Source organism: Carassius auratus, chromosome 17, assembly GCF_003368295.1.
Source record: "Carassius auratus strain Wakin chromosome 17, ASM336829v1, whole genome shotgun sequence".
Lineage (NCBI taxonomy): Eukaryota > Metazoa > Chordata > Actinopteri > Cypriniformes > Cyprinidae > Carassius > Carassius auratus.
In genome coordinates this window covers 4311886-4339687 of record NC_039259.1, presented here as the reverse complement: position 1 = coordinate 4339687, position 27802 = coordinate 4311886, and the positions used below count along the sequence as shown (strand labels likewise).

Below are 27802 nucleotides of genomic sequence, written 5' to 3'. Positions count from 1 at the left end.
GCAACTCTTAAAACATTTCTCTCTGTGACTTCAAATTTACTGAAACACATGTGTGGCTTTTCTCTACAACTACAAATCGCACTGCCACAGGTGTTCAGTTGTTTTGAATAAAAAATAACTTCATACAGTACCTACAAAAACTTAAAATTATCAATCTAAATCAGTTTACATTTTATAATGGGATTAGCAAGACTTTTATTGTATAAATAACTTAAATTTGTGTGATGCGATACTGTAGCTGACGGCTGAATGTTTGCAATTTTATCTCTAATAGTATCGATTTTGTGGTGTTGGGAAATGTCAACACTTGTTGAGGCTTTATTTTTCGTTAATTTAGCCAGTGTATTGAATAAATACCTGGGGTTATGTTTGTATTCTTCTAAAAGAGAAGAAAAGTAATCGGATCTAGCAGTTTTTAATGCTTTTCTGTAGTATAGGTTACTTTCCCGCCAAGCAATACGAAATACCTCTAGTTTTGTTTTCCTCCAGCTGCGCTCCTTTTTTCGGGCTGCCCTCTTTAGGGTGCGAGTATGCTTATTCTTCCATGGTGTCAAACTGTTTTCCTTAACCTTCCCTAAGCATAAAGGAGCAACTTTATTTAAAGTGCTAGAAAATAGAGAGTCCATAGTTTATGTTACATCATCAAGTTGTTCTGAGGTTTTGGATATGCTAAGGAATTTGGATACATCAGGAAGATAACTTAAAAAGCAGTATTTTGTGGTATAAGTGATGGTTCTTCCATACTTGTAACAAGAAGTAGCATTTAAATTTTTGGCTATATGAAGTTTGCACAGAACTAAATAATGATCTGAGATATCATCACTTGGCTGAATAATTTCAACACTATCAACATCAATTCCATGTGACAGTATTAAATCTAGAGTATGATTTCGACAATGAGTAGGTCCTGAAACGTGTTGTCTAACACCAATAGAGTTCAGAATGTCTATAAATTCTGATCTCAATGCATCTTTTTCATTATCAACATGGATATTAAAATCACCAACTATTAAAACTTTATCTGCAGCCAGAACTAACTCAGATGTAAAATCACCAAACTCTTTAATAAAGTCTGTATGGTGCCCTGGTGGCCTGTATACAGTAGCCAGTACAAACATAACAGGGGATTTATCATTAACATTTGTTTCTCTGGATAAAGTTATATGTAGCACCATTACTTCAAATGAGTTATACTTGAAGCCTGCTGTATGAGAAATCCTAAAAACGTTGTTATAAATTGAAGCAACTCCTCCCCCTTTGCCTTTTAGACGCGGCTCATGTTTATAACAGTAATCTTGGGGGGAGGACTCATTTAAAATAATGTAATTCGAAGTAATTTGAAAAGTCGAACATCATTAGCGCTGACATGAATAACAATCTTACTGTATATACGTTTAGCATTAGCCAGAACTTTTAAATTTGCCAAGATGTCAGGCGCTCTGGCTTCACGTTCCGTACAATAGAATCACCAATAACTAGAGCACTTTCATCAGATCAGGTTTGTCAGTGGGTGCATCACTGAGTGGGGAGAACCAGTTTAATGTTTTGATTGGAACAGAAGAGCGGTGTTTTGACCCACAACTACGCTGCCTCACCATCACCCAGTTGCCCTGCTGCAGTGGCTCTGTTTCCAGAACCGAACAATGTACAGGAATCCCTGAGCTAGATGCATCCAAAGCCATATCTAGTGCCCTAACATTCTTACTGTCCTCAATTAAAGTTTGAATGCGTGTCTCTAATTCTGAAATCTTCTCTGTCAGCCTAACTATTTCCCTGCATTAATCACATGTGAATCCCTCATCTGCAACAGAGATAGATAAACTGTACATGTGGCAAGAGGTGCAAATAACAATAGCAGGAGAAGCCATTACTCAACGTGCTGGATGAAATATTCTTACTGCAGAATGACGTCACCATAGCCACCATAGTCTGTATCCAGTTACCCAGTTCTGCAGTCACCCGGATCCAGTACGTATCCAGACCAGATGGTGGATCGGCACCTAGAAAGGACCTCTACAGCCCTGAAAGACAGCGGAGACCAGGACAACTAGAGCGCCAGATACAGATCCCCTGTAGAGACCTTGTCTCAGATAACCACCGAGACAGGACCATGAGATCTAGATGATCCTTCTGCACAATCTGACTTTGCTGCTGCCTGGAATTGAACTGCTGGTTTCGTCTGGTCAGAGGAGAACTGGCCCCCCCAACTTGTTTCTCCCAAGGTTTTTTTTCTCCATTCAGTCACAGATGGAGTTTTGGTTCCTTGCCGCTGTCGCCTCTGGCTTGCTTAGTTGGGGTCACTTCATCTGCAGCGATATTGTTGACTTGATTGCAAATAAAAGCACAGACACTATTTAAAGCACCATGTATTGTTAATGTATTTATTTATTTTTCTTGGTAATTCGTCAACAAAGTATTGATGTGTAAATATTCTCATAATAACAGTTTTCCATTACATACATTTCTATCAAAGTTATGACATTAAGTAGACGAATTTGTTCTGACACATTTTAACTCTAAGTTCTTGTCATATTTTATAACCATTTTACAAGCGAAAGCAGATAAACTGTAATAATGTGAGAAATGTTGAAGGTGTCTGAATAAATGTAGGTTTGATTGTATATTTCATTTTTACATTGAAGACTATCCAGTGCTATTTTACATTTAATTATTTGGTTTCTGTACATTGACACCTACAAACTTGACTTTCTTTTTTTTTTACATTGTGTAAATAGCACAAATAAATAAAAATGAACGAACATACAAATTAAACAATTTCAAACAGTGCCCACTGGGTACAACCTTCACTGGGGCCCCGCTGACCCTGTTCCTGTTGTTTTTATATGTCGTTCGTTTTTACAGCAAAGGAGCCAAATGTAATTTTTTTTTTTTTTTTTTTTTTGACCCTTTAACATATCCGCATACTATTCATGATTTTGTGTGTTCACATGGCTAATGCAACAAAGGTCACCAAGTGTCATCTCATTCTGATGAAGCTACAATTTTCATAAAAGGGGTTATATGAAGTTGCAAAAAGAAACGTATTTGGTGAAATGCAATGTGTTTATGTGATTTAACGTTCAGAAAACACATTATTTTCCACATGTTCATGTTCATTATTGTACATTTAAGCTCATTGATCTGAAAAAAAAAAAAAAAAAAAAAAAAGCGAAAGCGTTTCCTGAGATTGCAATTAACTACATTGAGTAACAGCCTTTTAGTGATAATAAAGGGAGTAGCCCTCTTTATGTGCTTTCTAGGCTATATTATCCATTTAAAATTGTATTTCATTGTTTTTCGGCCACATACATGCTGCAAAGTTTCAGGGTTGATATTCACATATATGGAATTCACACTTGAAAGAGCTATAGACAAATATATATATATATATATATATATGTCCCCACGTAGCAATTGTTTTCTGGGCCAAACAATCAGTTGTCCTTAGGCCCAAGTGCCGCAAACAATGACGGCCCTGAAATGGCCCAGAACTGGATTAAAGACAAGGGCCACACATGGGCCATAACCAAATCTCAGCCAGTTAATCACCCTTAACTGGCCCTGAACTGGACCTAAACGTGTTTTATTATCGGTGTCAATTATCAGCCTCAAGTAAACCAGAATCCCCAAATCTGAGCCACACCTGAGCCTAATGTAGCCCAGTACCAATACAGAATCTTAATATTTCATGTTATTGCATTGCATATTACTATAATACCATTATTCATTTTGTGACACGCTTAATGTAAACACAAAATATGTCAATAAAGTACATTAAACTGAATAGAAAATCTGACTAAAAAACAAATCATGTAACTGTGCAATAAAATGTATTGCATTGTTCTATTTATTTTTTATAAAGAACAAATCAGCCAATAAAGAGTTAGTGTATAATGTATACAGTCTATAAGAGAAACGTAACAGATATACAAATGTAACTTTATTTCTAAGAATTTATTGCAGATGTGTCATAGAGCAGTACTAAAGTAGTCCAAATGACGATGCATTTCAGTTGCAGTCCTCTCTGGTAGAATATAATAGTAGTACGAGGAGCAGGGCATAATTTAAGTTTTAACTAAGTATTTACTACTAAAATACTATCCTGATCCACTACCTCAAGGCGCCCGTTTCTCATTCAAGACATGCATCACTGGTAACTAGTGATGGGTTGTTCTTGAACAATTCGTTTATTTGCATGTGCAAAAATCTATAGGTTCTGTACTGGAATTGGTCCCACTTTATATTAGGTGGCCTTAACTACTATGTACTTACATAAAAAACTAAGTACAATGTACTTATTGTTTTCATATTGTATTGTAAAACACTTTTGCTGCTATTGAGGTGGGATAGGGGTAAGGTTAGGGAGAGGGTTGGAGTTATGGGTAAGTTTAAGGGTGGGTTAAGGTGTAAAGTATGGGTCAACAGAGTAATTATGAATGTTATTACAGAAATTAAATTCAGATATAATTACATGTAGTTTTTTTTTTTTTAAATATAAGTACAATGTAAAAACATGTATATACACAATAAGTACATTGTGCTAAATTATTAATTAAAATGTAAGTACATAGTAGTTAAGGCCACTTAATATAAAGTGGGTCCCTGGAATTAGTCTACTTTAGTTCATCTGTTTCAGTCAATGCAATCTGAGCCGGAAAAATAATTGATAAGTTCTTTTTTATATATTTTATTAATGCCAAGGTACCAAAAATAAAAGTACAGGGGATGTCAATATTGCTTTCGAAGAAGTGGCATTATCATTAAACGTATGTAAACATAAAAAAAAAAATACTAAATGAAAGCTTTAACAAAATAAATTAAAAAATATTAAACAGCCTTAAAAATATTAGTTTTAACAGCCTTAAGATTTTTGGAAGATTAAATAGTTTGGATATACTGTTGAACCTGTTTTTTTTTTTTTATCAATATATAAAGGATTTTGGTGAATGTAAAATTTTGCAAGGTCATAATAGGCTAAAATATTGATTAATTTTGTCTTTTTGAATATTAAAGAAACCAAACAGTACATCCTTAAAAAGCAGAGAGAAACCCTGTAGCACACTGCGATGGATACCATTAGAGAATTAAATCCAAAATAGCTGTGTATGAGGACAATCCCAAATGATATGTATATCAGTTTCATTAGGTTCACCACAAAAAGAACAGCTTGTAAATATGACTGATTTAAACCTTTTCAAAAACACTTTAGCTGGGTAAAATCTGTGTAACAATTTGAATGATATTTCTCTAACCTTATTAGTTTTTATTTATTCTGAAGACAAAGTCCATACTTTTTTCCAATCCCAAAAGGGTTTTGCCCCTATTTTGGTAGCCCAGCCCCACATAAACATGGCTAAAGTGCTCGATATACATTTGCATAAGTACGAACAAGCAAACATGACACGAACATATCAAGCAACTAAGCAGAACTAAAATTATGTGCCTATTGAGAAGAAACAAAGCAACCTTGGCATCCGATTGCAGGCCTTCCTGCTCCTTGACTTCTCTCCCGTGTTGGAAAGCTGATCCCATACTTAAACTAAGCCTCCTTTTGTTCCGCAGACTTCTCATTGTATTTACTTTTTAATCGGTCATCTCTTCTGCTGTTGCTCCGCTTATGCCAGTCCTGTGCACAGCATGCTCTCTCCTTCCCATCAGGAGAACACCCGCCCCTTACTGCTTATTGGCTCAAAGTGTTTTGGTACTCTACCCAACTCTTTCTAAAGCACTTTTGTATATCCATACCCTACCTTTACTCTCTTAGGATGGTTTTAAGCCTAGGATGGCTTTACCAAAAAGGAATAATTGGAATATAATTTACTCTGCAGCTGCAAAACAGCTATTTGTGTTCCGTGTTTCGTGCTGTATATTTAAGTTGCATACGGTCTCTATGCACAGACTAAAGGGCCGTACACACCGGGACGAATATCGGCGCGCATTATTCGCCAGCGTTTTTCAACACGTTTTTTGTGTTCACACCCAAGCGATTTTCGCTGACGATGAGCTGAGTGAACATGCAAATTCATTCCCTGACATTAGATGGCGCTTAATGTAAAACAGAAATACCCCTGTACACAAGGTGGCGCTGCGCAACTTTACACTTCTTAAACTCGCTTTTCACTCAGAAGAAGAGAGCAAGTATTTACGCGCTTGTCAGAATCATACAAAGAAAACATTAATATTTCAAGCACCAGTTGCTCCAGTTCCAGCGATGAAGAAATTATTGTTCTGTTGAATGAGGAAAGACGCCGGAAAAGACGCCGATTTTGGGTACATCCCATAGTTACGAGAAGAGAAGAACATGGGGAGTTTTATTGACTGGTACAAGAGCTGAAAATGTATCATGAGCGTTTTCGGGGGTATTTTAGAATGTCCGTCAGTGAGTTCGAAAATTTACTTCAACAACTGGCTCCCTCGCTGATGAAAGAACAGACACACTACCGTAAACCAATCGACCCAGAACAGCGTTTGGCCGTGTGTTTACGGTGAGTTCGTTTACATTGTTATTCACTTCAATGAATGTTGTAAAAACATATGTGGAGCGTTGTTAAAAATTAGTATTTGTCTATTTCTATTTCTATTTCAGTTTTCTAAGCACTGGGGACTCGTACCGCACTATTGCGTCCAGCTTTCGACTTAGTGTGTCAACTGTGGCTTCGATAGTGAGTGAAACCTGTGATGCATTGTGGCACTGCCTCAGAGATTAACATTTGCCAGTGCCTACTGAAGAGATGTGGAGGAGTACAGCCAGGAGATTCCATGAAAGATGGAATTTCCCTAACTGCTTGGGAGCCATGGATGGGAAACACATATTCATCCAGGCCCCTGCAAACTCTGGTTCTCTATACTTTAATTATAAAGGTACATTCTCCGTTGTATTGCTGGCCTTAGTTGATGCAGATTACCGCTTCCTGGTGGTTGATGTGGGGAGCTATGGTAGCAACAGTGATGGAGGAATCTTTGCCAATTCCCCTCCCCACAGACAAGAGAATTTTCAATTATCGTTTGTCTCGGGCACGGCACATCTCTGAAAATGTATTTGGCATCCTCAGTCAACGCTTCCGGGTTTTCCAAAGAACTTTACAGGTTCAACCAAGTGTTGTTGACAAAGTTGTCAAAGCTGCTTGTGCATTGTGCAATTATTTGCGCCCGAACGGAAATGACCAGACCAGGCATCTGTGGAGGCCCAAAATGTCCGAGAACTGTAAAAGAGTACTTCAACTCAACAGCAGGAGAAGTTGCTTGGCAGTATGACCATGTGAACCATGCTCTGGGGAACAGATAATATCAACCTATAAATTTGAGCCATTTTAATTACATTTTCCATTGTGAAAACTGCTAGTGTATGTGTATATATACAATTTCTGTGAACTTGAATACACTATCAAATCTATTGCATCTGATTCTTCATTAATTAATATGGCAGCACTCACCACAGCAAATTAAATATTTTTGATATAACATGTTCTACCAAAGTTAAAGCATAGTTTTTTTTTGTTGCAAAAAATAAAGTATTTGGTCACTTCAACATATACTTATTTACAACTAAATGTAAGTTGTATTTTTGAAAATGTGTATTTTTAATAAACATTTTTACTAGCATTTTCTTTAAAATGTTCTCATTCCCTGCACAATGCTGTGCCCAAAATGGTTATGTTCCTGTAGATTGATAACTGTTGCCTATAAATGCAGTGACTCCATAATTAGGCACATAGCTATTTCAATAAGAGGTCAAGAATACTTATGTACAAATATATGCCAAATCCCAAAATATGTTAAATTACTTTCAAGTCACATTTTCAAGGCACAATTTCTTTTGGAAAAATGAAACTTTTTTTAATGAACTACAAGTTGCAATAACAATCACAGACATAAAGTAAAAAAGGGAGTCAGAAAAGGTTGTGCAAATAAGTCACAATGACTGTAGTGCAAGTGAACAATAGTGCAAATAAACATTTATGAAATGTCCATTTTCAACTAAATTTCTTGAATGTAAAAAAACAAACAAAAAAATACAGAATTAAAATGTATACAGTAAACATCTATTATGGTAGCCAAGAAGTTGTAGAGCAGCCATAGTTTGTTGGGGTCTGTGGGGGGACCTGATGGTAGGACACCGGCGACTGCTGTGGAAAAAAAGCAGAAGAGGCCTGGCCAAACTCAGCATCATGCAACAGCTGATGTATTTTTAATTTGACTGAAGACTGTACGGCTGGGGACAATCTCCTTAGTGCTAGTATCAAGCCAAGAGCAAACAAGTAATTTTCATCATTTTGTTGCTCTCTTCGTTGCTCTCTGCGCTCCTCTTTCTCTCTTCTGCGTTCCTCTTTCTCACTTTCCCTGGCTTCTTTGGATAAAAGGTACCGGTCCAACAAGTCTGGTGTCTCTGGCCGTTTTCTTTTGTTTAAAGTAGACCTGGTCACAGTTGGGCTGGAGAAGGATGATCCTGGAGACGTGCTTGCTGATGCTTCTTCTCTGTCGCTGACTTCTTTTTGAACCACCACTTGCTCAACCCCTTCATCCATATTTTCAGGAGAAATATTGCTGTGAACACTGTAAAGACAAATTCAGTTTACATCAGAAACAATAACTCACACTGTGGGCCATGCCATACTTCATACCCATCTTGACAAAATACTCCATAGCTTAATGTTTAATTACTAATTTAGTTTAGATTCATACAAATTTTAATGTACCATATGTCAGGCAACAAAATTTCAGCAGAGGTTACCTATACACAGAACATAAACTAATATACTGAACTAGAGGTGTGAATGCATGGTGAACAGGGAACATGCAATGATATCATGTTAATCAATGTTTAATGTCAATGCATTATAGCAGAGCTCACACAGCTATGTATTGTAATGTTCTAATAATATTACCTTCGAAATTCAGTTGATGTTGCGAGGAACTCCATGACCTTCATAAATTTCCACGTCTTCTTGTTTTTAGCAGCCTGTCCACTTCGGCAATCATCTTCGCGCTTTTTTCGTGTATATGTATCTCGCAGGCTTTTCCATTTGTGTTTTACCTCCTCCACTACAGCACACAAACGATGGCGATTGTCAAACGTTTGTAGGAACGTACATGAAAGACAATTAAATGAAATTAAACTCACCATCAAGGCCTATTTGCTGTGCAATACCACTCCATAACAGTTCTCTTTTATCAAGATTTTTGTAATCGCTGTCACGTTTGTCATATAGTTCTTTGTGTTCCGACACCAACGAGACCAGCAACTCTACATTCATCTTGCCTTGCATCTTCTTCGTCTTATTTCTTCCCGGCAGTGTAGACGCTACTTGGGGTATATCTTCTTCGCCGTTACGTATGTGTGCTCACAGCAAGACAGTTTTGTGTTTGAGCGCCCCCAAGTTGTGTTTTACTGTAACTTCAGAAGCTCCAGACACGTGTGCAAAAGCGCCATTCTCATTGGTCGTATAGTTTTTGACGCGGTGCGTCAAACCAAAAAAACGAACCCGAGGCGTTTTTTAAAAAATGACTCTTTTACGCGTGGCGTTTTTCGCGTTGGTGTGCACACTCACATTGGCGCCCTTTGTTTAGTCACGAGGCGTTAAACGTCGGCGAATAACGCGCGTGAAATTTGTCCCGGTGTGAACAGGCCTTAAAGCTGACTATCTGTGTCCATGCAGTGAAGCCGGGACAATGTCCCAAACCGAAGAGCGTTCCAGAATGTGCTGAAAGCTGTTTCCATGATGGCCATTGTCCTGCCGCACAGAAGTGTTGCCCAACTCCCTGTGGCCATGTATGCAGGGAACCAGATGATCAGGAAAGTGATCAGGGAAGTGGTCCGGGATACAGAGGTGGTTATGGACAAGGAAACTGTCAGGGTTATGGAAGTGGTCAGGGAAGCGGTCAGGGTTACGGAAGTGGTCAAGGAAGTGGTTACGGCCAGGGAAGTGGTCAGGGTTATGGAAGTGGTCAAGGAAGTGGATATGGCCAGGGAAGTGGTCAGGGTTTCAGAAGTGGTCAGGGAAATGGTCAGGGAAGCGATTATGGTCAGGGAAGTGGTCAGGGTTATGGAAGTGGTCAGGGAAGTGGTCAGGGTTTCTGAAGTGGTCAGGGAAGTGGGTATGGTCAGGGTTATGGAAGTGGTCAGGGAAGTGGGTATGGTCAGGGAAGTGGTCAGGGATATGGAAGTGGTCAGGGAAGTGGGTATGGTCAGGGAAGTGGTCAGGGTTATGGAAGTGGTCAGGGTTATGGAAGCGGACAGGGACAAGGTCAGGGAAGCAGACAGGGACAGGGACAAGGTCAGGGAAGCGGTCAGGGACAAGGTCAGAGTCAAGGTCAGGGAAGCGGACAGGGACAGGGACAAGGTCAGGGAAGCGGACAGGGACAAGGTCAAGGACCGGGAAGCGGACAGGGACAAGGTCAGGCAAGTGGACAGAGACAAGGTCAAGGACAGGGACAAGGTCAGGGAAGTGGACAGGGACAAGAACAGGAACAAGGTCAGGGAAGTGGACAGGGACAAGGTCAGAGAAGTGGACAAGGACAAGGTCAGAGAAGTGGACAAGGACAAGGTCAAGAACAGGGAAGTGGTCAGGGAAGCAGACAAGGACAAGGTCAGGGAAGCGATCTTGGACAAGCACAAGGTCAGAGAAGCGGACAGGGACACGGTCAAGGACAGGGACAGCGTCAGGGGAGTGGTCAGGGACAAGGACAGGGACAGGGGAGTGAACAGGGTCAAGGACAGGGACAGGGACAGTGTCAGGGGAGCGGTCAGGGACAAGGTCAAGGACAGGGACAGGGACAAGGTCAGGGAAGCTGACAGGGACAAGGTCAGGGACAGGGACAGGGTCAAGGACAAGGAAGCAGTCAGGGACAAGGTCAGGGAAGCGGTCAGGGACAAGGACAAGGTAAGGGAGGCGGACAGGGACAAGGTCAGGGAGGTGCTTGGGGAAATGTCCGGGAGATTTTCTCACACTGCGTCCACTGTGAGACCCAATGCTTGCTGGACGAAAGAGAAAACGTAAGTGCTCTACCGGGAAAGTTCTCGCTGCATCCGCTGTGAGACCAAATGCTCGCTGGACAGAAATAGAAAACAGGACAGAGGGAAAATGAGAGCTTGACCGGGAGATTTTCTCATACTGTGTCCACTGTGAGACCCAATGCTCGCTGGACGGAAGACAACAAATTAAGTGCTCTACCGGGAAAGTTCTCACTGCGTCCGCTGTGAGACCAAATGCTCGCTGGATGAAAGAGAAAACGTAAGTGCTCTACCGGGAAAGTTCTCGCTGCGTCCGCTGTGAGACCAAATGCTCGCTGGACAGAAATAGAAAACAAGAAAGGGAGGAAAGAGGAAAATGAGAGCTTGACCGGGAGATTTTCTCACACTGCGTCCGCTGTGAGACCCAATGCTCGCTGGACGAAAGAGAAAACGTAAGTGCTCTACCGGGAAAGTTCTCGCTGCGTCCGCTGTGAGACCAAATGCTCGCTGGACAGAAATAGAAAACAGGAAAGAGGGAAAATGAGAGCTTGACCGGGAGATTTTCTCATACTGTGTCCACTGTGAGACCAAATGCTCGCTGGACAGAAATAGAAAACAGGAAAGGGAGGAAAGAGGAAAATGAGAGCTTGACCGGGAGATTTTCTCATACTGTGTCCACTGTGAGACCCAATACTCACTGGACGGAAGAGAAAAGGTAAGTGCTCTACCGGGAAAGTTCTCGCTGCGTCCGCTGTGAGACCAAATGCTCGCTGGACAGAAATAGAAAACAGGAAAGAGGGAAAATGAGAGCTTGACCGGGAGATTTCTCACACTGTGTCCGCTGAGAGACCCATTGCTCACTGGACAAAAGAGAAAACGTAAGAGCTCTACTAGAACAGTTCTCGCTACAAGACCAAATGCGGGAGATGCAAAAAAAGGCTCATGCGGGAGTGGACACTGTTGCAGCAGTGGGGAGATACAAAAAAGGCTCCTGTGGGAGCAGACACTGCTGCGGCAGTGGGGAGATACGGGAAAGGCTCCTGCGGGAGCAGACGCTGCTGTGGCAGTGGGGAGATACGGAAAAAGCTCCTGCGTGAGCAGATACTGCAGTGAGGAGGTACAGGAAAGGCTCCTGCGGGAGCAGACACTGCTGCGGCAGTGGGGAGATATGGGAAAGGCTCCTGCGGGAGCAGACACTGCTGCGGCAGTGAGGAGGTACAGGAAAGGCTACTTGCTTTCGGCTGCAGTAGATATTGGCTGCGGGAAGAGTAAAAAGGGTTAGTAACATTTGATGGGGCAAGCAAAAAATGAATGGGTAGCCTACTGTGTTACCAGCTTAGCAATTGGTTGCCTGATTTGACAATTCCTCAAGCCTTGTCCACATTATTATGTTACTGTTGGAAAAGCATATTTTTCTCTCATTTGGCCTCCGGGCTCTTAGGCGGTCTCCAGGGTGTATACGTTTGGAAGGCTGTTTTCAGGTATGTTTCATTGTATGGACAGTCACCCCCCATTTTGCATGGAGACAGAAATTACATACCCAAAATAAAAATGTTTCTGCTCTTGATTCTTTCGGACTAGATACATTATCAACGTTTGTCCACGAGCTGACCCTTCGACGTTTTACCGTTCAGGAATAGGAATCGTATTCCTGATATAATTTACTAAATAACTGTTACTGAAAAGATGTTTTATCGAAATATTGGTCAAATATCGAAGCCAGAGTCTTTAGACTTTCAATTGATGCACGGTTTATCCATATCAAGTCTGAGTGAAGTTTAACGTGCTGTGGAAGTGAAACGATAATAAACTGGGGCCGTAGGCAATGCTTGCAAGCAAATGGGTTAATAGCAGTTATGTGCTATTCGCTTCTAAGTGGTTTCTAAAGACATTTACTTGCCTGTTTTTCATATTACGGTCCTGAAAAGGCAACAGTAATTTTACTCCCACTTGCTGTCCTGCGTCAAAACACGAGGGCAGATGCGTTTTACATGAATTTTTTGAGTGATCACTAAATAAGTCCCTAAGTAATTTGGTCCTGCCAGAAAAATTGAATGGAGATAAAAAATTAAAATTGAATTAAGCATTTAGCCGACGGTTTAATCCAGCGACTTATGTTGCATTCAGGCATTTTTTTTATTTTATTTTTTTTACTTATCATGGAACATTATTGTATAATTTCAATGAGGTCTAAATGTGGAAATAATGCCTTTGTTCGTGGTTAAATGTGGCATCATCATCTGACGGATCTACGTTTGTATCTGTAGTCCAAATCTATGCGCACTCCACACTCCAGATCAGCAGGTGGCGGTAATGCATCTTTACGCTGGTTTGCCAAAACCGCCACAAAACACTAGTAGAATACGGAACTGCGTCATGACGTCATTTAACAAACTTTAGCCGCGAACCTGCTTTTAGAGTTTTCGCCTGAAAATGTGTTGGTTAACATCGCGCGGTCTGCGGCGCTAGAAGAAGCGGCGTCAAACTGCAACTTGGCCGGAACGCCGGTGTGAAAGGCTGAGCCGCGACGGGAAGTGAGAGCCTTGCTGCGGTGAGAACTTGGGTGCGGCCCAGGCTGGTTGGATTCCAGCTCGAGGAGAGCTCGGTCTCGGGCGGCATGATCATTGTGTTGAGCGAGCGAGCTCGGAGCTTGCACGGTCTATTGGCCACGACTTGTGGCTTGACGAGGAGAGCAGCTGTAGCGATGACGCTTAATGCTGCTCAATGGTCGTGTTTGACTGAGTAGGAATGATCACGGGTCCGGCAAAAGCAGCAGGTCTTATAAATCCCCGGTGAAGTAAGGTGACAGACGAAGCGAACCGGCATGCTGATAAACCATCAATGGAGACAGGTAGGCTGATTCAGCTGTATTTATACCCTAAGGTTGATTATCTTGAGTGGTTCCACCTGTGCTAATTAGGTTAACTATCTGACGTGCTTCTCCCGAACCTTGTTATGAAACTACATTTGAAGTTTCATTTACATTTTGTAGAAAGCAAATGTCTTTTGCACTGTTTTACAAGCTGTTTATTAATGGCATAGTCGCCGATGCATTTGGAGATTTACTTGAATACAAAGATGCATAGCTTTGACTAATTTTGTTAAATACCTTAACCCACTGGGGTTGAAGCCAGCACTGGTGTGTCTTGTACTTTCTTTGACTGTGAAAACTAAGCCATTTTTGATTGTACACATAAGGTATTTGAAATTGCAAAGTGTTAAAGATGATTCTTTAAGCTGAACAGAGATGACATCACTGAATTCAATTATGAACTGCCTTTAACTGTCATTTTGCATTATTGACACACTGTTTTCCTAATGAATGTTGTTCAGTTGCTTTGACGCAATGTATTTTGTTTATAGCGATATATAAATAAAGGTGACTTGACTTGACAAAATATGTTAAAATATCCGCCTTGGAAAGTATCCTCGAAAAAATTGTCAGTTCCTTTTCGGGAACTCGAGCTGCGTCGACAACGCTTTGGGGAATGTCCCTGACGAGACCGACTCTGAATATCGTGTGCAATCTGTCCAATGGACGGGCGTGACGTCATGGAGCGGGGTGATGTAGCGACCAGGAAGCTATATAAGCACGTGCCGTGCAGCTGGCTTCAGCTTCGCTCTGTCAGCAAGCGCTCTGGGTGTGCATGTCAAAAGTCTGTCCCGTTGGTCCTATTTATTGTTGTCTGTCCCTAGCCATTAAAAGATCGCTAAACAGCTCAATATGCCTAAAGCAAAGCAAAAGACCAAACATATAAAGGGCTATTCCAAGCCACGTTACAGATTGTGTGTTCCTCCCTGCCCTCGCTACATCATGAGCGGGGATACACACAGTCTGTGCGTGTCTTGGCTGGGATCGAAGCACGCTGAGTCGGCTCTCGAGGGGGCCGACTGTCCGCATTGCGAGCGATTGCCAATGCGGACGCTTCGATCCCGGAGGGCTCTCTTCGAGGAGGGAGCCTTCACCAGCGTTCCTCGCGGTGCTGACCCCGCTTCTGCCGAGCTAGAGCGGCTGCTGCACTCGTGGGGTTCACAGGTGGATCTGTCAGAGGGAATGGAGACGGGCCAGTCCTTATCTCCTTCCTCATCTGCCAGATCAGGCGCCCAAACCCTGGGTTCGGAAGCACGCTCGTCGGTTTCTTCTCCCCAGGGTGAGGGATCAGCTCTTCGCCTCTCTTCCTCCGAGGAGGTCGATGTGGAGACTGTTGCTGGGGATTCGCCACCCCTGTCGCCCCAGTATGAGGAGCTTTTGGAGGTGGTTACACGTGCAGTAGATAAATTAAAAATCAAATGGCCTGCAGAAAAACATACTGAGCCGCAGAAAAGCAAGCTAGATGAACGCTTTCTGCGGCCGAGGCAACCACCTCCACGCCGGAGTCTACCATTTTTTCCCGATCTCCATGACGAGTTATCGAGATCGTGGAAGCACCCACATTCTACCCGCCTCTTCGGCCCCGATTCACTATACTATGGCAACGTGATGGGGCTGGGAGAGCGTGGTTATAGAACGATGCCACGAGTCGAACAGACTCTCGCGGGCTATCTGTCACCCGGCTCGGCATCGTCCCTAAAGGCTCGGGCGTTGCCCACTAAGCCGCTGCGAGTTACATCATTGCTTGTGGGCAAGGGTTATGTGGCAGCAGGTCAGGCTGGGGCTTGCCTTCATACTATGGCAGTCCTACAAGCTTATCAGGCCGATCTGCTGGGAGATATCGATGAGGGAGAGGAGATTAAGTCTGAAGATATTGAAGAACTTAGAAAGACCGCTGATCTCTCCCTCCGCGCCACTAAAGAGACCGCTCGCGCGATTGGGCGGTCTATGGCAGCCTTAGTGGCCGCGGAGAGGCATTTGTGGCTGACCCTGTCGGAGATAAAAGAAAGAGACAGGGTCTGCCTTCTGGACGCCCCGCTTCAAGCCTCGGGCCTGTTTGGCGACACAGTCAACACTGTCGTCGACAGGTTCCAGGAGGCACGCAAACAGGTGGCGGAGTTCCAGAATTTCCTCCCTCGTCGCTCTCGTGGTGCATCTGGGCGGGAGATCACCACGCCACATACCGGCTCCTCATACCGGGAAGCGCAAAAACAGAGTGTCGCCGCTCGTGCTCCCCCATGACGGGACCGAGGGCCTCAGCGACGCCCTGAGTCGGGGACTTCCAAAGCTAAAAAGCCAGATTTAAGAACAGTCATCGAGGCCCGGAAGTCCTCGACGAAAAGATCCTGACACCAGGGTCCAGAGGGTAGCCCCTACTGGGGTAGAGCACAGTCCACCTCAGTATACGGTGCACGCCTCACCTCAGTGCCCTCAGGAGGTCGGTCTGCCAACCCTGCCAGAGTTTCAGGGCGCAGCGGCCTCCAGCGAGCACTACTCCCAGTTATTTCCGCCCGTGAGCGCAGCGGAGCTGGGATGCTCGCCGCCCCTTCGGGGGCCTCTTACACCAGAGGTCAGTCTCGAGAGACTGATTCCCTTAGTAGATTATTTAGCAGCGTGGAAGCTACTGCCAAATGTATCTCATTGGGTCCCGGGTACATTAGAAAAAGGCTATTGCATTCAGTTCGGTCATCCACCACCGAAGTTCAACGGGGTTACACCAACTGTGGTCGGCCCCCGGCAGGCTCTGGTTATGGAACAAGAAGTGAATACCCTATTAAGGAAGGAGGCCATCAAGGTGGTCCCTCCTCTAGACAGGGAATCCGGATTTTACAGCCGGTATTTCATAGTTCCAAAGAAGGATGGGGGGGTTGCGTCCGATCATAGACTTATGTCACCTGAACCGCTCAGTTATGTCACTGAAGTTCAAAATGATTACTGTCAAGCAGGTTGTAGCTCAAATCAGATCCGAGGACTGGTTTGTCACAATAGATCTCAAAGACGCATACTTCCACATATCCATCCTTCCACAACACAGGAAGTTTCTGAGGTTCGCTTTCGGGGGCAAAGCTTATCAATATCGAGTACTTCCCTTCGGCCTTGCACTCTCACCCTGCACGTTCACGAAATGTGTAGATGCGGCTCTGGTATCCCTCCGTATGCAGAGCATTCCGCATTCTAAATTATATTGACAATTGGTTGATCCTAGCTCAATCAGAGCAGATGGCAGTTTGACATCGAGATGTCGTTCTCGCACACATGGGGGAGCTGGGTTTGAGACTAAATGCCAAGAAGAGTGTACTTTCTCCAGTTCAGAGAACCACCTATCTAGGCGTAGTGTGGGATTCGACCACGATGCAGGCACGTCTGTCTCCTGCTCGGATCGAGTCGATCCTCACATCAGTCTAGAGAGTCAAAGAAGGCCAGTCACTCACTGTCAAACAATTCCAGAGATTGTTAGGGCTGATGGCAGCTGCGTCCAACGTGATACCTTTTGGCCTGCTGCACATGAGACCCCTACAGTGGTGGCTCAAGTCCAAGGGTTTTTCCCCGAGGGGAAATCCACTTCGAGTTATCAAAGTCATGCGGCGATGCCTTCGTGCCTTAGACATGTGGAAGAAACCTTGGTTCTTGAATCAGGGCCCGGTGCTGGGAGCTCTTCGTCACCGTGTAACGCTAGCGACAGATGCGTCCCTCACCGGTTGGGGTGCGGTCATGAGTGGCCACCCTGCCCGCGGTCTGTGGAGTGGTCGCCATCTGACATGGCACATCAATTGCCTAGAGATGTTAGCAGTCTATCGAGCATTAAAATATTTCCTCCCAGACCTGAGAGGTCACCATGTGTTGGTGCGCACCGACAACACATCAGTGGTCTCTTATATCAATCACCAGGGGGGTCTGCGCCACGCCCCTTGTACAAGCTGGCATACCAGATTCTTCTCTGGTCCCAGGGCAAACTCCTCTCGATCAGAGCAGTGTATATTCCTGGGAGATTGAAAGTGGGAGCAGACATACTGTCGAGGCAGGGGCAGAGGCCCAGGGAATGGATGCTTCACCCCGAGGTGGTGAAGCAGATATGGAGAGTGTTTGGCAAAGCCCAGGTGGACCTCTTTGCAACTCAAGAGACATCGAAATGTCCCCTCTGGTTCTCTCTAGTTCATCCAGCTCCTCTGGGACTGGACGCTATGGTACAGACCTGGCCGAGGCTTCGTCTGTATGCATTTCCCCCTATCGCTCTGCTCCCGGGAGTTCTGGCGAGAGTACGCCAGGACGGGGTCCGTCTGTTGTTAGTAGCCCCGTTCTGGCCGGGCCAAGTATGGTTCTCAGATCTAGTCTCGCTCCTTGACGGCTCTCCGTGGGAGATACCGATCAGGACAGACCTACTCTCACAGGTGCAGGGCACGATAATTCACCCTCGCCCGGAGTCGTTGAAGCTGTGGGTGTGGCCCCTGAGGGGGCACAACTGTTAGCAGCTGGTCTCTCAACAGAGGTTGTTGAGACCCTACTCCAATCCAGAGCTCCCTCCACGAGGAAACTGTATTCCCTGAAGTGGACATTCTTCACTTCTTGGTGCAGAGATCGCCACCTTGACCCTGTTAACTGCCCAGTTGGTACAGTTCTGGAGTTCTTACAAGCTAGGCTCTCTGCGGGGTTATCCCACTCCACCTTAAAGGAACACTCCACCGTTTTTTGAAATAGGGCTTATTCACATTATTTCCTACATTTAGATAGGTGGGCAAATGCATTTTTGTGTCAGTGCATGCATTGTTTTAGTTTGACTGGGTCGGCGTTAGCTTAGCTTAGCACAATGAATGGAATCCTTTGTTGCCAGCTAGCATGGCCTGAGTAAAAGTGATCAAAAAAATAAAAAAACCCACCTAATTACTTCTTGTGGCCTGCGTATTCACAACGAGTACAAATAGCGATCCAGATTAACACTAGGCAATTTCCTAGGCAGATATTGACTTGGGACTGTTTTCGTCCTTCATTGTTCCTGCTCTTGCTCTGTTTCCTTTTCGGCCGATTCTGGATTATCACCACCATTCACGGATCACCACAGCAACTGTATTAAGAAGACCCGTTCAGTTGCTTTATGCATTAGAGATTTAAGTTGATGAACAGTCGTTCATCGGGGGGGAGGATGTTGTAACTTAAATTAGATTAATGAGAGTCATAAATGTTTAGTACAATGTTTAATTAATTGTTTTCAATAATAAGAACATTAACTATATATATAGTAATTAATTGGGCTGTTCCCCTTTAAGAATTTATTGCCCATAATGCTATTCAGATTGAGAGCTCCCTAAGAAGGGAACTTAGTATTTTATATGTTGCTAAAGTGAATTCATTTCCCCTGTAAACCTCTGGCGCCTAAAGGGTTAAAATGCACGTCATTATAAAATGAAGCTTTGCTTTGATATCCACAGATTCAAGTGACTCATATGCTGTGTGTGTGGGCAAGAAGCACATATATTTAAATCTCGGGGGAGCTGAATGCACTCCTTGCGGTTATTTCTTTGTGAATACATAGTATGCAAATTGCAGAACTGCTGAGAGGGAAAGTAGAAAGCCTGGTTCTTCTTTGCTTCACCTTTTACCTGATACTGTAGACAGTGTTTGCATAACCGTGCTCGCCTCTTGCAGACACTGCGTGTTACTGATGCAGTCGCAGTGAGATTTACATCCTAGCATCCATGGTTTGAGTCCTGCTGCTGCTAGTTCAAACTTATGTGCCCTTCAGAAGCTTTCATTCTTCAAGGAAACAACACCTTGTGGTGCCATCCCAAAGAGGTTCAAAATCACGTTCACAGACCTTTTCCTGGACTGTTCCCAGCTGGTGTAATGACCTTGCAATCTCAATTCAAACAGCTTCATTACTCATTTTCAAAAAACATCTAAAGACTCATCTTTTTTGCCAGCACTTGACCTATTAATAGCACTTACCATTTCTTGTTTATCCAATTCTTGGAAAGAAAAAAAAACTTGACTACGGGTTCTGTAGTTGTTTTACTGAGTAGTGCCCTAATGGTTACAGAGTCGGAGTCGGTTACGAATTCGAGTCTCTGGCCAGCAGGAATTATAAGTGGGGGGAGTGAATATACAGCACTCTCTCCTGAGCAAGGCACCGAACACCCAACTGCTTCCCAGGTGCTGCAGCATAAATGCCTGCCCACTGCTCTGCGTATGTTCACTTTGGATAAAAGTGACGTGACATACAGCCACACACAGTGCACACACACTGCAGTGAACACACACACCCCTGGAGCAGTGTGCAGCCAAAAATGCTGCAGTGCCCAGGGAGCAGTTTTGGGGTTCAGAGCCTTGCTCAAGGGCACCTAAGTCATGGTATTGCCAGCCCAAGACTCAAACCCACAACCTTAAGGTTAGGAGTTATACTCTCTAACCAATAGGCCACGACTTACCCTGTCCATGACTTCCCCTTGGGTTGAATGCAGAGCATGAATTCAGAGTATAAATTGCCATATTAGGCTTTGTCACATCACTTTCACTTTTTTTCAAATACAATTCCATGTTGTTTCTAATTTTTTATACAAATAAGGATATCTGTAATATGAGAAAGTGGATGTGCTAGGTGTGATGCAGATGGGTAAAGAGCTTTTCTTTTCTGTTCTCTCCAGAGGGATTTCAGTCAGCATTTGCAAGAGCATGTCTAGCTCTCGATGAGATTAAAGTGATGCTTGAATTAAGCAAGCTTAGCTCTCTGAGTTAAATGGGTGCTGTGTGATGCAGTCACAATAATCAGTCCCACCAAGGCTTGACTCTCTCGAGGGATGAGAGTTGAGCCCCTACACTCCATGGTTCGGTTCCCATGGCCACCATTGCAGTGAGGCGGGATCAAGCATGGGGTTGTAAATTGTGCACGAGAGGAGTAGAAAGTTTCCATTCAAGCTCCTCGTTACCTCTCTTAAGTGTAAGTTCAAAGTATATCAAGGGTGTTCTTGTTGACTTTGATGGCTACCCAGATTGTAGCAAGGTGCCCCTCCCAAATGAGTTTGGGTTTTAAGTAGGGTTCCTTAAAAAAAAGATACAGTATACAGGAAAATATATATGCAATGAGGCTATAGACCACACTGATCTCTGAAACACCCTTTAATTTTGTGCAGTTTTCATTATCAGTATCACCTTTATTTATATAGTGCTTTAAACAAAATACATTGCGTCAAAGCACTGAACAACATTCATTTGGAAAACCGTGTCTCAATAATGCAAAATGATAGTTAAAGGCAGTTCATCATTGAATTCAGTTATGTCATCTCTGTTCAGTTGAAATAGTGTCTGTTTTTATTTGCAATCAAGTCAATGATATCGCTGTAGATGAAGTGACCCCAACTTAGCAAGCCAGAGGCGACAGCGGCAAGGAACCGAAACTCCATCGGTGACAGAATGGAGAAAAAAAACCTTGGGAGAAACCAGGCTCAGTTGGGGGATCAGTTCTCCTCTGACCAGACGAAACCAGTAGTTCAATTCCAGGCTGCAGCAAAGTCAGATTGTGCAGAAGAATCATCTGTTTCCTGTGGTCTTGTCCTGGTGCTCCTCTGAGACAAGGTCTTTACAGGGGATCTGTATCTGGGGCTCTAGTTGTCCTGGTCTCCGCTGTCTGTCAGGGCAGTAGAGGTCCTTTCTAGGTGCTGATCCACCATCTGGTCTGGATACGTACTGGATCCGGGTGACTGCAGTGACCCTCTGATCTGGACACAGACTGGATCTCGTGGCCACGGTGACCTTGGAACAAGAGAGAAACAGACAAATATTAGCGTAGATGCCATTCTTCTAATGATGTAGAAAGTACGGTGTTATGTGAAGTGTTTCCGGTTCCGGTTTACCTAATTAATGCAGCCTAAAAATCCTTTAACGGATTTGGATATTAAAAGCATATTAGTATGTTATGTGTATGCCAGGTTAAAGAGATGGGTCTTTAATCTAGATTTAAACTGCAAGAGTGTGTCTGCCTCCCAAACAATGTTAGGTAGGTTATTCCAGAGTTTAGGCGCCAAATAGGAAAAGGATCTTTTTGAGAACGTAGCGGACGTAGAGGAGTATAATGTAAAAGGAGCTCATTCAAATACTGAGGTGCTAAACCATTCAGGGCTTTATAAGTAATAAGCAATATTTTAAAATCTATACGATGTTTGATAGGGAGCCAGTGCAGTGTGGACAGGACCGGGCTAATATGGTCATACTTCCTGCTTCTAGTAAGAACTCTTGCTGCTGCATTTTGGACTAGCTGTAGTTTGTTTACCAAGCGTGCAGAACAACCACCCAATAAAGCATTACAATAATCTAACCTTGAAGTCATAAATGCATGGATTAACATTTCTGCATTTGACATTGAGAGCATAGGCCGTAATTTAGATATATTTTTGAGATGGAAAAATGCAGTTTTACAAATGCTAGAAACGTGGCTTTCTAAGGAAAGATTGCGATCAAGTAGCACACCTGGGTTCCTAACATATGACGAAAAATTGACAAAGCAACCATCAAGTCTTAGACAGTGTTCTAGGTTATTACAAGCAGAGTTTTTAGGCCCTATGATTAACACCTGTTTTTTCTGAATTTAGCAGTAAGAAATTACTCGTCATCCAATTTTTTATATCGACTATGCATTCCATTAGTTTTTCAAATTGGTGTGTTTCACCAGGCTGTGAGGAAATATAGAGCTGCGTATCATCAGCATAACAGTGAAAGCTAACACCATGTTTCCTAATGATATCTCCCAAGGGTAACATATAAAGTGTGAAGAGTAGCGGCCCTAGTACTGAGCCTTGAGGTACTCCATACTGCACTTGTGATCGATATGATACATCTTCATTCACTGCTACGAACTGATGGCGGTCATATAAGTACGATTTAAACCATGCTAATGCACTTCCACTGATGCCAACAAAGTGTTCAAGTCTATGCAAAAGAATGTTGTGGTCAATTGTGTCAAACGCAGCACTAAGATCCAATAAAACTAATAGAGAGATACACCCACGATCAGATGATAAGAGCAGATCATTTGTAACTCTAAGGAGAGCAGTCTCAGTACTATGATACGGTCTAAATCCTGACTGGAAATCCTCACTTATACCATTATTCTCCAAGAAGGAATATAATTGTGAGGATACCACCTTTTCTAGTATCTTGGACAGAAAAGGGAGATTCGAGATTGGTCTATAATTAACAAGTTCTCTGGGGTCAAGTTGTGGCTTTTTTATGAGAGGCTTAATAGCCAGTTTGAAGGTTTTGGGGACATATCCTAAGGACAATGAGGAATTAATAATAGTCAGAAGAGGACCTATGACTTCTGGAAGCACTTCTTTTAAGAGCTTAGATGGTATAGGGTCTAACATACATGTTGTTGGTTTAGATGATTTAACAAGTTTATACAATTCTTCCTCTCCTATAGTAGAGAATAAGTGGAACTGTTCCTCAGGGGGTCTATAGTGCACTGTCTGATGTGATACGGTAGCTGACGGCTGAATGGTTGCAATTTTATCTCTAATAGTATCGATTTTAGAAGTAAGGTAGTTCATAAAGTCATTACTGTTGTGGTGTTGGGAAATGTCAACACTTGTTGAGGCTTTATTTTTCGTTTATTTAGCCACTGTATTGAATAAATACCTGGGGTTATGTTTGTTTTCTTCTAAAAGAGAAGAAAAGTAATCAGATCTAGCAGTTTTTAATGCTTTTCTATAGGATATGCTACTTTCCCGCCAAGCAATACGAAATACCTCTAGTTTTGTTTTCCTCCAGATGCTCTCCATTTTTCGGGCTGCTCTCTTTAGGGTGCGAGTATGCTCATTATACCATGGTGTCAAACTGTTTTCCTTAACCTTCCTTAAGCGTAAAGGAGCAACTGTATTTAAAGTACTAGAAAAGAGAGAGTTCATAGTTTCTTTTACATCATCAAGTTGTTCTGAGGTTTTGGATATGCTAAGGAATTCGGATACATCAGGAACATAACTTAAAAAGCAGTATTTTGTGGTAGAAGTGATGGTTCTTTGATACTTGTAACAAGAAGTAGAATTTACAATTTTGGCTATATGAAGTAGTAGCTCATTAGGCAATAGCACACAGTTTTATGTGGCAGTAGACTATATGCTTCAGAAACATAAATCAGTGCATGCCTATCAGTACCATAAAATGATTGCTGTACCTGCTGACCACTCTATATTAATTTTGAAGTTGATAGTGCCAACGTAGAAACACACAGTTCTCTAGTAATTAAACTACCTAAATTATTATGACATGGCGTGAACGCATTTCAGCATTCAGCTCGTCCAACCCCAATCAAACACATCTGAACAAGCTAATCAAGGTCTTCCAGATTACAGCTACAGGCAGGTGAGTTTGATCAGGGCTGGAGTTGACTTGATCTCATTGGGTCTTTAAAAACCCATTTTACCGCAATTTCTATTGCATTGACGCTGTTATTTGTGTTAGTTTTGTGTGCCTTGTTGTCCGTGCTTTGTGACGCACCAATTCCGTGTATTTTTCCAGCAAGGAAAATTGTGATGTTGCAGGTCAGAAGGATGACTGCTCTAGTGTACTGTTCATTGATTGTGGTTTTGTGTCTTTGTGGATACTTAAATGCAACAGATGTTACTCCAGGATCAACTGCAGGTGAGAAGATTTGTTAAATTGTTAATGCAGCAGTCAGGAAATAAGGTCTTCTGAAAGTAACACTATTAAGGGATGAGTGGTAGGTCTTACAACCCTTGATTTTAAGTGGTTAAATTTAAGGTTTGAGACCCATTGCATAACCCCTGACCCAAACCACACTCCCTGGCCTCCCCCAAAGATCCTCTTAAATCCTCTAGTGGCTGGCTACTGTCTGGTGACACTGACAGTTGTGCTGTCCCATTGAGTTTGTTGTTCTGATGGAGGCTGTTCTGTAGGATACACATGCTGTCAATTTGATTGGGTGTGTGCATGTTACAGTTTTCCAGCGTTCCAGTTAATAATGGATGCTAGGGGGCCACTAAAAACCCCAAAACCAAGCAAATGTAACCCAATGAATTCAACGTAAGCTTGAAGCATAGACTAAAATGTTGAAAGTGAATGGAAGTGTTTGGACTTCAGTGAATCTTTTGGTCATGTTTGTATAACAGTAAAGCCAGGAGAGTGTCCACCCCAAACACCTGGAAGCTCCTGTACCAGGTTATGTGACTGTGACTCTAGCTGTCCTGACAATGAGAAGTGTTGCAGCAATGGATGTGGACGTTCCTGTACATCTCCTTATACAGGTATGTTATTGCTTTTTTTGGTAGATGAGGGTTTTTTTATTTCTTCTGGTAGCCAATATTAACTTCAAGACCCCCAAAAAGGTTTTGCCCCTATTTTGGTAGCCCAGCCCCACATTTACATGGCTGAAGTGCACGATAATACATTTAGCAAACCTGACATGAGCATATCAAGCGACTAAGCAGAATTAATATGTGCCTATCGAGAAGAAACCAAGCAACCTTGGCATCTGATTGAAGGCCTTCCTGCTCCATGAGTTTTCTCCAGTGCTGGAAAGCTGACCCCATACTTAAACTGGTCCTACTTGCCTTTATTGCAAACCTCCTTTTGTTCTGCAGACTTCTCATTTAATTCCCTTTTTAATCCGTCATCTCTTCTGCTGTTCCTCTGCTTATGCCAGTCCTGTGCACAGTGTTCTCTCTCCTCCCCATCAGGAGAACACGCGCCCCTTACTGCTGATTGGCTCAAAGTGTTTTGGTTCTCTACCCAACTCTTTCTAAAGCACTTTTGAAAATCCATGCCCCACCTTTACTCTCTTAGGATGGTTTTAAGCCTAGGATGGCTTTACCAAAGAGGAATAATTGGAATATAATTTACTCTGCAGCTGAAACTTGCTATTTGTGTTTCGTGCTGTATATTGAAGTGGCATACAGCCTGTATGCACAGACTAAAGCTGACTATCTGTGTCCATGCAGTGAAGCCGGGTCAATGTCCCAAAACGAAGAGCGTTCCAGGATGTGCTGAAAGCTGTTTCCATGATGGCCAGTGTCCTGCCGCACAGAAGTGTTGCCCAACCACCTGTGGCCATGTATGTAGTGAACCAGATGATCAGGAAAGTGATGAGGCAAGTGGTCAGGGATACGGAGGTGGTTATGGACAAGGAAGCGGTCAGGGTTACGGAAGTGGTCAGGGAAGTGGTCAGGGTTATGGAAGCGGCCAGGGAAGTGGTTACGGCCAGGGAAGTGGTTATGGCGAGGGACGTGTTCAGGGTTTCGGAAGTGGGCAGGGAAGTGGTTACGGCCAGGGAAGTGGTCAGGGGTATGGAAGTGGTCAGGGAAGGGGGTACGGAAGTGGTCAGGGAAGTGGGTATGGTCAGGGAAGTGGTCAGGGTTTCGGAAGTGGTCAGGGAAGTGGTTACGGCCAGGGAAGTGGTCAGGGGTACGGAAGTGGTCAGGGAAGTGGGTACGGAAGTGGTCAGGGAAGTGGGTATGGTCAGGGAAGTGGTTACGGAAGTGGTCAGGGAAGTGGGTATGGTCAGGGTTATGGAAGTGGCCAGGGAAGTGGGTATGGTCAGGGAAGTGGTCAGGGTTATGGAAGGGGACAAGGTCAGGGAAGCGGTCAGGGACAGGGACAAGGTCAAGGTCAGGGACAGGGTCAGGGGAGCGGACAAGGTCAAGGACAGGGTCAGGGGAGCGGACAGGGACAAGGTCAGGGGAGCGGACAGGGTCAGGGACAGGGGAGCGGACAGGGTCAGGGACAGGGGAGCGGACAGGGACAGGGTCAGGGACAGGGTCAGGGACAGGGTCAGGGGAGCGGACAGGGACAGGGACAAGGACAGGGTCAGGGACAGGGTCAAGGTCAGGGACAGGGTCAAGGGAGCGGACAAGGTCAGGGACAGGGTCAGGGGAGCGGACAAGGACAGGGTCAGGGGAGCGGACAAGGACAGGGACAGGGTCAGGGACAGGGACAGGGTCAGGGACAGGGTCAGGGACAGGGACAGGGTCAGGGACAGGGTCAAGGTCAGGGACAGGGTCAGGGGAGCGGACAAGGTCAGGGACAGGGTCAGGGGAGCGGACAAGGACAGGGTCAGGGGAGCGGACAAGGTCAGGGGAGCGGACAGGGACAGGGTCAAGGTCAGGGACAAGGTCAGGGGAGCGGACAGGGACAGGGTCAAGGTCAGGGACAGGGTCAGGGGAGCGGACAGGGACAAGGTCAGGGACAGGGTCAGGGGAGCGGACAGGGACAAGGTCAGGGACAGGGTCAGGGGAGCGGACAGGGACAAGGTCAGGGACAGGGTCAGGGGAGCGGACAGGGACAAGGTCAAGGACAGGGTCAGGGGAGCGGACCGGGACAAGGACAGGGACAGGGACAAGGTCAAGGAAGCGGACAGGGACAAGGTCAGGGAAGCGGACAGGGACAAGGTCAGGGAGGTGCTTGGGGAAATGTTCGGGCACGTGGTCCCAGTCAGGGATGTGGTCGGGCACATTAATACGTGGGCTTTTTTGCATGGATACTTGTTGGAATCTTTCAATTCAGTGCTCTTATTCATGGATTCCCCCACCCCGTTTAAATGGTTCAGAAAGATTTGTCACCATTCCTCAAATAAACATGCTTGATTGCAGAATTGGTGTTGTCTGGGTCTATATTTTATTTTTAAATCCAACTTGAGTGAAGAAAAGGTGCCTTGAAATATGCCTGAACTGTGCCAAGAAGATTACAATTAAATGGTTCCAGAAGGTGCCCCCAACACTTTGAGGAATACTTAAGGACCGTGAGGGGAAATCCATCGTACGGAAAATAACGAACAGCTTAAGATTCAAATTGTGTCCGTTTAAATGAGACCTGGGGAATTTTGAACAGTTTCTATATTTGCTGGCTAACTTAAGATCTTTTGATCCCATCCAAGGTTGTTCTGTCTAGTTTTGTTAGTGGTTCGTTCCCATTTTAGCTTTCATCTGTTCGAAGTTTCATTTACATTTTGTAGAAAGCAAGTGTCTCTTGCACTGTTTTGCAAG

General features: G+C 43.9%; 1 long non-coding RNA gene across 1 annotated transcript; it reads left to right on the top strand.

Moving 5' to 3' along the window:
- The first annotated feature begins 24275 nt into the window (after positions 1-24275).
- LOC113117004 (uncharacterized) lies at positions 24276-25781 on the top strand. The gene is made up of 3 exons (XR_003294113.1): positions 24276-24346; positions 24935-25069; positions 25763-25781. It is a non-coding gene; the product is annotated as an uncharacterized LOC113117004 (long non-coding RNA).
- The last annotated feature ends 2021 nt before the right edge of the window (positions 25782-27802 follow it).